The sequence below is a fragment of the Phascolarctos cinereus genome, unplaced genomic scaffold, assembly GCF_003287225.1.
Source record: "Phascolarctos cinereus isolate Bilbo 61053 unplaced genomic scaffold, phaCin_HiC Scaffold_865;HRSCAF=1518, whole genome shotgun sequence".
Taxonomy (NCBI): Eukaryota; Metazoa; Chordata; class Mammalia; order Diprotodontia; family Phascolarctidae; genus Phascolarctos; species Phascolarctos cinereus.
The window spans coordinates 1-9,054 of NW_027556252.1; the positions used below are offsets into that span (position 1 = coordinate 1).

At 36.4% G+C, this 9,054-nt stretch overlaps 1 long non-coding RNA gene across 1 annotated transcript; it reads right to left on the reverse strand.

Annotated features, from left to right (window-relative positions):
• Window positions 1-6,010: 6,010 nt before the first annotated feature.
• LOC110204677 (uncharacterized) lies at window positions 6,011-7,954 on the reverse strand. Its single transcript, XR_013483497.1, has 2 exons — window positions 7,817-7,954; window positions 6,011-6,556 (listed from the first exon to the last, which is right to left on the reverse strand). It is a non-coding gene; the product is annotated as an uncharacterized LOC110204677 (long non-coding RNA).
• Between the last annotated feature and the right edge of the window lie 1,100 nt (window positions 7,955-9,054).

The following is a 9,054-nucleotide window of genomic DNA, read 5'->3' on the forward strand; positions in this document are numbered from 1 at the left end:
AAAAGAAAAATAGCTAACCACATGAAAGAATGATCCCAACCATTAATAAAATATATATGCAAATCAAAACAATCTTAACTTTTACTTCATACTTGTAAATTGAAAAGATAACACAAGATGGAATAGTCAATGTCTGAGGAGTTGTGGGAAGATAAGGCATACTGATGCATTTGCTGGTGGGACTATGACACAGATAGCCATTTTGAAAATCAATTTGGAATATGCAAATAAAGTGACTAAAATGTCTATATCCTTTGAACCATAGATTCCATCCTTTGACTTTTATTCCAGGGAGGCAATTGATAAGGAGAAACTTCCCATTTACATCAAAATCTTTATAGAACTTTTTTTTGACATCAAAAGTTGGAAACAAAGTAGATATCCATTTATTAGGGAATACATAAGCAAATTGTGGGTATAGGCATGTAATGGAATATTACTGTGCTATAAGAAATGAAAAATGTTACTGAGAAGTATTGGAAAGATCTACACGAACTGATGCAGAGTAAGGTAAGGACAGGAAAATAATATGCACTATGACTATAATAATATAAACACAAAGAACACTTACACATGTTTTTTAAAAGTGAATTTTACAAAATTGTGAAGAGGAAATATGGTTTAAAAGAAGAGGTAGAAGATATTCCCACCTCCCACCACTTTGAAGAGGTTGGAGGTCCATAACTGTTGCACATTGCACATATTTTCAGACTTTTTTGATGTGTTGATTAGTTATGCTGATTTTTCCTATAATTAATTTTTTTTTGCTTTAAAAATACTCTTTTTATAAGGAATGACCTCTGAAGGGAAAAAAGAAAGGAAAGAGTGTATCAGGCATGGGTACCTGCAGCCTTGAGGCTGCTTGTGGCCCTCTAAATCCTCAAGCACCACCCTTTACTGAATTCAAATCTCACAGAAAAGGATCCTTTTAAGGGGATTAGTTCTCTGAGGTTTGGATTCAGTAAAGGGCTGTGCTTGAGGATTTAGAGGCCACAAGCAGCCTCAAGGCCGCAGATTCCCGACCCTTGGAGAATTGATACTAAGGAAACTACAGTAATATTGTGAAAAAGAAAATAAAGAGAGACAGAAAGAAGAAAGAAAGAAAAAAGAAAGAAAGAAAAGAAAGAAAGAAAAGAAAGAAAGAGAGAAGAGAGAGAGAGAAAGAGAGAAAGAAAGAGAAAGAAGAAGAAAAAAAAAAAAAAAGAGAAGAAAGAAAGAGAGAAAGAAAGAAAGAGAGAGAAAGAAAGAGAGAAAGAAAGAGAGAAAAGAAAGAAGAGAAAGAAGAAGAAGAGAAAAGAAAGAGAAGAGAGAGAAAGAAAGAGAGAGAAAGAAGAGAAGAAAGAAAGAAGAAAGAAAGAAAAAGAAAGAAAGAAAGAAGAAGAAGAAAGAAGGAAGAAGAAGAAGAAAGAAAGAAGGAAGGAAGGAAGGAAGAAGGAAGGAAGGAGAGAGAAGAAAGAAGAAGGAAGGAAGGAAGGAAGGAAGGAAGGAAGGAAGGAAGGAAAGGAAGGAAGGAAGAAAGAGTTAAATGGGAAAAAATGCAGAAACTTTCTGTGACAAAGATCTGCTACTTGGAATCTATAAGGAACTGATTTAAATATACAAGAAGAAGAACCATTTTACAACAAATGGAATAAAACAGGCAGTCCGTGGGGGTAAATGCAAGTTGTCAACAATTATAAGAAAAAAAAGGGCTCAAAATCACTAAAAATTAGAGAATACAAATGAAACATTTCTGAGGTTCTACCTCATGCCCAGTAGATTGACCAAGATGACTAAAATATAAAATGAAAATTGTTAAAGAGGTTATATAGGACAGACATGAAGGTACCATTGCTTAAGCTGTGAGTTGGTCCAGCCATTCTAAAAAGAAATTTGGGATTATGCTCAAAAAAATGACTAAGTAGCACATACTTATTGACCCATCAATATCAGTTCTAGACATGTATTCCCAAAGAGATCAAAGACAGAAGGAAAAGTCTCATATGTACAAAAATAATTATGGCAACGATTTTCATTGTAACAAAAAAGTGGAAACTAGGAAAGGGGGTGGGAAAGAGAGAAATATTCAACAATCAAGGAAGAAATGAGTGAATTTTACTATATGAATTAATGAGATATTCCATCGGCGTAATACATGACAAAAGGAACACATTCAGAGAAACCTAGGAAGATTTTTATGAACTGGTATAGAATGAAGTACATCTTTGTATGTACTTTGTATATGGAAATATTCATAGAAAATAGGATAGTAGAAAGTTCAGATTAAAATTAGACAGGAGGAAATTTTGGAACTCTTGCTAAGGACCCTGGCATTCATAGTTCCAGAGGACTAAAGACCTGTAGAGAGTTGATCTAGACTAGACTCTCTAGAGCTGGACTGCAGTCTCTGCCACAGGAGAGGAATTTTTAATTACTAGCTTGGAGAGTTTCCTCACCCTGTGCCATAGAAATTCTACCTTTAGTTTCTATCCCTCCCAGGGATATTAAGCAGAAAGGACTCATATGCAAAGAAATGTGGATGACAGGGGTGCAGGGGAATATTGTTAAGTGGGTCTAGACTCCACCAGGCCATTTAAGTATCTTTAGGCATACAGGACAGCAGCGACCAACCTAATCATTAGTGAATATTTCCCTTGATAAGATTCCAGAGGATTTATTAAATTACCTTTTTACCTTTCTCCCTCTCTTTCTATTTAAAAGTATTTTAAAAGTTTCCTCTTTTTTTTTTAACAGTTTATTTACTATTTTCAAGGATACCTTAAAGATAGCTATCTCTAGATAAGGATATATATGATTGCTCTTAATTGCCTATGTTTAGCTGAGTACCATAAGTGAAAAAAGGGAATTAGGGGACAAGCATCAGTGGTTAGTTTAAATATGGAATAATTAAATTAGGTTTCCCTGTCAATCAGAGAAGGATACATCCAGTGTTCAGCAAACTCTAATAATCAAAATTGGATGGTGATCTAGGGGCTCCAAGCAGTGATGATTTATATTAACAATCAAAATCCTTGAACTCACTAAAATAGCAGAGAAAGGACCCACTTGGACCTGCAGGCCATTGAGCTTAGATTAAAACTATGTGCATATTTCTTATCGTAGCTAAGTCCCTCTAAACATGCTCTGGGCAAAAATCTTCAGCCTCCAACTCAAAGAAAATTAGGGTAGATGAGAGAGTGACTTTTCCTTCTGTCTTTGATCTCTTTGGGAGTACAAGTCTAGAACTGATATTGTTGGGTCAATAAGTATGTGCTACTTCTTCAGGGAAAGACTGAGTTGATCCAGTGGGAGGACATAGGCATGGTCCAGGAAGATCTAGCTCTACTCCTCTGTTTCTCTTGGAGGGGAAGAATAAAAAAGGAATAAATACCTAGACTTATGATGTTTCTGCAAAACAACAACTGCTGTGCGTGTGTGTGTGTGTGTGTGTGTGTGTGCACGCGCATATGTGTGTACTGATATTTTTCAGGTTCATAACGAGAGAAGACACAGTCCTTCAGGGAAATAGGCACATTGATAGACCATTGGTAGAGCTGTGAATTGGTCATACCATTCTGGAAAGGAATATATGTTTTAATTTTTTATTTATTTCATTTTAAATTTGTGGAATAAAACGCGTTTCCGTACCAGTATAAAAAAAAAAAGGTCATTGCACATGAAACTGCAAATCTATTATGTACAACTTGCTATTCCTTTTAAATATGTAATAAAGTAATGTAAATTTCTTTTTCCTATCTTTTTCTTCTGTCCAGCTCCCCAACCTAGAGATCACTACCATTACACATGAATATGTATATATGTGTAAATTTATTCTATATATACTTCTGTTATTAGTTCTTTCTCTGCATGCTAACAGCATTTATTGCACTATGATTTGAAAAGGACACTTTTAATATTTCTGCTTTTACTATAAAATTTTTATCTCCTAATATGTGGTCAGTTATTGTAAAGATACCATGAAGTACTGAGAAAAAATGTTTATCTCTTTCTCTTTTCATTCAAGTCCTTTCAAATATCTATCATATCTGGTTTACCTAAAATTCTTTTCACTTCCTTGACTTTTTCTTATTTATTTTTGTGTTAGATTATCAGTTCCAAGAGGGAAAAGTTAAAATCTCCCACTATTATAATACTACTACCTACTTCCATGTGTAATTCATTTAACTTTTCTTTTAAAAACTTGGATGTTATATCATTTGATGCATATAGGTTCGGTATTGATATTGCTTTATTATTCATAGTACCTTTTATCAAAATGTATCTACCCTGTTTATCTCTTTTAATTAAATCTATATTAGCCATAACTTTTTTCTGAGATCATGATTGCATCTGCTGAAACATACTAAATTCTACTCTAACTCTATATTCACACTGTGTGTATCTCTCATTCTTAAATGTGTTTCATGTAAACAACATATTATTGGATTTTGCCTTTTAATCTATTCTGCTATCTGTTTCCATTTTATGGATGAATTCATCCCATTCACATGCAAAGTTATAATTAGTATTTGGGAACATCCCTGTAACTCTGTCTTCTCCTCTTACCCTTCTGTTCTTCATTCTACTCACTCCTCTGAGTCTCTCTTTTATCCTCTCCCCCCTATACACTGTTTCCCCCCCCAAGACTTTCAAATCTTAATCCACACACCCTTCTAAAATTTCCTCCCCAACCCTTCTTCTACAGATCCAGAAGACTTTTCCATCCCATGAGATGTAAAGTTTCCTCTTCAACCAAGATCTGAAGCGAGTGAGATTCCAACATTAGCAGTCCTCCACCTCCATCTGCTTCTTCTTGCATCAGTTCTTTCTTTCATGTTCCATTGTTGAGATAACTGTTCTTTTTATCCCATCACAGACAACTCAGATCCAACATTTATTTCAAACTACCCTAGTACTGATGACACTGTTAAGAATACTAATAGCATTTTCATATATAAGATGTGAACAGTTTGACCTTAATGAGTCCCTTATAATTACTCTTTAATATTTTTCTTACCTTTCTTCTGGATCTTTTGTATCAAATTTAACATTGAGTTCTAGTCTTTTTGTCACAAATACCTGAAAGGTTTTCAGTTTGTCAAATATATAATTTTTGGATATATATCCAAATATATAGTATAGCATAAATAGATATAGTATAGTTATACTTAACTTTGCTGGATAAGTAATTCCTGCTCACAACCCCAGCACTTTTGCTCTTTGAAATATATTATTTCAAAACCTATGGCTTTTCATGGAAAAGCTGCTACATCTTGTGAGATCCTGATTGTATCTCTAAAGAGTCTAAATTTTTTTTTCTTATTGCTTGTAATATGATCTCCTTAATCTGGGAGTATGGAAATTTGAGCAAGAAATTCTTGTAAGTTTTCCATCCAGGCTCTCTTTTAGGTGGTGAACGGTAGATCATTTTCTCTTTCTAGTTTTTAATTAGAGTATGAAGTTGAAATATGTAGTAGTAATGATAGTAATAGTTGTAGTAGTACTAGTACTGGGAGTAATAGTAGTAGTAGCTATTGTTGTAATAATAACAATTTCTGGTAATATTTATATAGCACTTACAATGTGCCAGACACTGTACTAAATGCTTAAAAATTATCAACTCCTTTGATCCTTTCACAATAATCTTGGGAGATAAGTGCTATGATTATCCCCATTTTATACATAAAGGTACTGAAGCAAACAGAGGTGAAATGACTTTCCCAGGATCATATAGCCAGTAAATGTCTAAGGCTGGATTTTAACTCAGGTCTTTGTAATTCCAGGTCCAAGACCCTGTCCAAGGTGCCACCTCACTGACATCACATTGTGAGCAGTTAAGCTGCCATCATAGTAGGATACATGTATTGAAGTATATAACATGAGACAATTAATGAGCAGAAAATGGCTCCTAACTAACTGATGGTAGATAACTACACACAAGTATAGGATAGAGGCCCTACTGAAAAGAATCTTAAGATCTGGGAGGAGCACAAGATGGGATCAATAAACATATCTGAAAGAACACACAACGTAAGATGCATATGTATAATTCAGGCTTAGATTGAATTGTACAGACTGTAAGAACTAAAAAGGTCACAGGGATATGGCACCTAAATTGTGATTCAAGGGTGGGTGAGATTTCTGCCAGTGGAGTTGAAGTGAAGTGAAGAAAAAAGAAGAAATATTCCCAGAATGGGGAATTTCTGGGGAAGGATGGGGAAAGTTAAATCATGATTTTGGCAAAAGTCAAAGGCAGTATTAGATTATGCTAGAAGAGCATATTGGGCTGAAAGCATAGAGGGCTTTCACTGGCAGGCAATGGAATGAATACATCTTGTTCATAAAACATGAGGAGACTCTAGAGCAGTTGGAACTAGGGCTAGTCCTTCACATGTTTTAGGAAGGGAGAAAGCAGAGCTCATAGGAGGGGGCACTCTGACAAATCCACTGGCAATTGGGGTGGTGTCGATATCTTCTGAGTCAATGGCAGATTTCAAAGTAAAATTTTGTAAGATGGTAGTAAAAAACAAAAATAATTCCATCCGAGCCAGACTCTCACCAGCACATATCCGTTTTCCTGAAAGAGACAAATATAAGGATTTGATATTTGTAAACTTCTAAGTCATCTAGGCCACTTCTTTGGACTTACAGGTAGCCCACTAACACTCAGTGTCACTAGGTAAAAAACTGCATGCATTCCTTTCCTCTCTGGTCCTTGACTCCTTTGAAGAGCCAAGACAGAGAGAAAAAGCCCTCCTGTATGCTCTCCCTCAGTCAATCTCCCCTGAGCCAGAGCAAGTTCTGGGATTTATATTCAGAGGAAAGGAGTCATTGTCTTAGGGAGAAACAATCCCTCATTTTAGTCTCAAGGAATAACTTTGTGAGTACCCACATTGACTGCAATGAGGAAAGGTGACAGAAGAATGATGAAAGCTCCTTTTGGGAATCATCTATCACCGTTCTGGACAGAAAACACCTCTGGAGTCTACCCCACAGCTTCATGGCCATCCAGCCACTTGTCTTAACTACTCACTCCTAGCTCTAACCCAGGTATTAGAACCAATTGAGCAGGGCATTGGAGACCACAATATCAATGATAGTTAGCTGCCTGCCAACATTCTTGTCTGCCAGCGCCAGAAGGGGCTATCGGCACCATTACCTAATAACCAGTAGGTTCCCCAAGACTTGAAGGTGAAAGGACAGACCATCAGTTATAATTCTGTACCAAAGATCCTTATTAAAATATACATGGCTTGGGAATGGGTTCCATGCTCATGTGTCCTAGTCAGCAGTCACATTTCTATAAAATCATAAACTCTAAGATTAGACCTTCAGTGACCTTAGCCATAATGGTACCTGAGTAATAGGCCTTAAGATAACCCAGTCCCATTCCTTGGCTTGATAAAATACAAGATTATACCATGCTAACACAAAAGCCTGGAAGATTTATCTGAGAAGTAGCTCCTGGTTGACAGTGCCTGGAGGATGGTTATTAATGTGGGCGGCGGGGGGTTTGCTGTCACTCTGGATGCAGAACAGAGTGGCCACTATCTCAGTTCTGCCTCTTTTTTGGAACAGCTACTCTGAAACTCAACTGATTTGTTGATGAACCTAGGCCTAAGGAGAATTAGAAGAATGATTTACTATGTCTTCACCCTACTCCCTGGTTATAGAAATGGGAAGGACCATAATGATCACCTAGACCAACCCAGTTTTTTGGCATATTAGGTAACTGAAGCCCAGAGAAATGAAATAATTTGACCAAGGTCACACAAGTAATAAGGTCCTCTGAGTTATCAATCCATCTTTAATGTACATATTTAGATGAATGTCTTACCTGTTGAAAAAGGCATGAAATAGTCGCTCTTCTTAAAGTTGCCACTTTCATCCAGGAAGTGACCTGGGTCAAACTGGTCTGGATTAGGGAACTCTTCATCATCATGCAGAATAGAAGACAGCAATGGCATGATGGTGGTTCCCTGAAATAAAGATACAAATAAATAATTAGAAAATAAGAACCATAGAATGTGGAGCTGAAAGAGAATTTAGAACTATCATGTAGTCAAAACCCCTGATTTTTAAGTATGGAAAGAGCCAATCTTTTTAAATAGTTCTGCTGATAGTAAGTTAGAAAGTCTACAACACTATTATGAGAGATGAAACTGAATTTTGACACTTGAGGAGCAGAATCAGTACTGATGAGTAAAATACACAAGGAGGCAGATTTCAGTTTTAAAAAGTTAATAAAGTACTTTCAATCATTAGATCTATCAAAAGAGGAAAGAGCTGCTTGGGTGGACAAGAAGCACACTGATCATGGATAAGATTAAGCAGATTCCAGATGATCTGAAGAGACAGAAATTAATTGTGACCTGTATCAGGATGTTGAAGAATAACATAATGTCACACAGAAGAATAAGGCAAGAGCTGATAAACAAGTTGGGAGCTCTTCTTGAAGATGAAGAAACAAGATGTTCTGAGGAAGAAGCACTTGTTTGTAGTCTAAAGAATGGTAAAGGAAGTTCACAAGTGTTATCTGGCAAGGCATCCAGGAAGAAGAAAAGAATAATGGTTGGTGACTCCCTGTAGAAGGATACTGAAACAGTTGTTTGCTGACAATAACTAAAATGGATAGTTCTGGGGCAGCGAGGTAGCACAGTGGAAAGAGCACCGACCTTGAAGTCAGGAGGACCTGAGTTCAAATTCGGCATCAGACACATAACACTTACTAGCTGTGTGACCCTGGGGAAGTCACTTAACCTCATCGCTTCACACACACACACACACAAAATAAATAGATAGTTCTGCCATATTACAAGAGCATATGTCCAAGAGATAGTGGAGAACCTTACAAAACAAAGGGGACAACTACTACACACATCTGGTGATTCACATGAGCAAAAATTATGATACTGCCGTAAACAATCTGGGAAGCATTTCCAAAAGGTTTTGACATTAAGGGGAATAAAAAACCCTAAAGACTTTAGGAGCACAGGTGGTGTATTCGTTATGGTTGTCATTGGAAACAAAAGATTCAGAAAGGAAAGGCAGATTTCAGAAGTGGACATCTTGTAA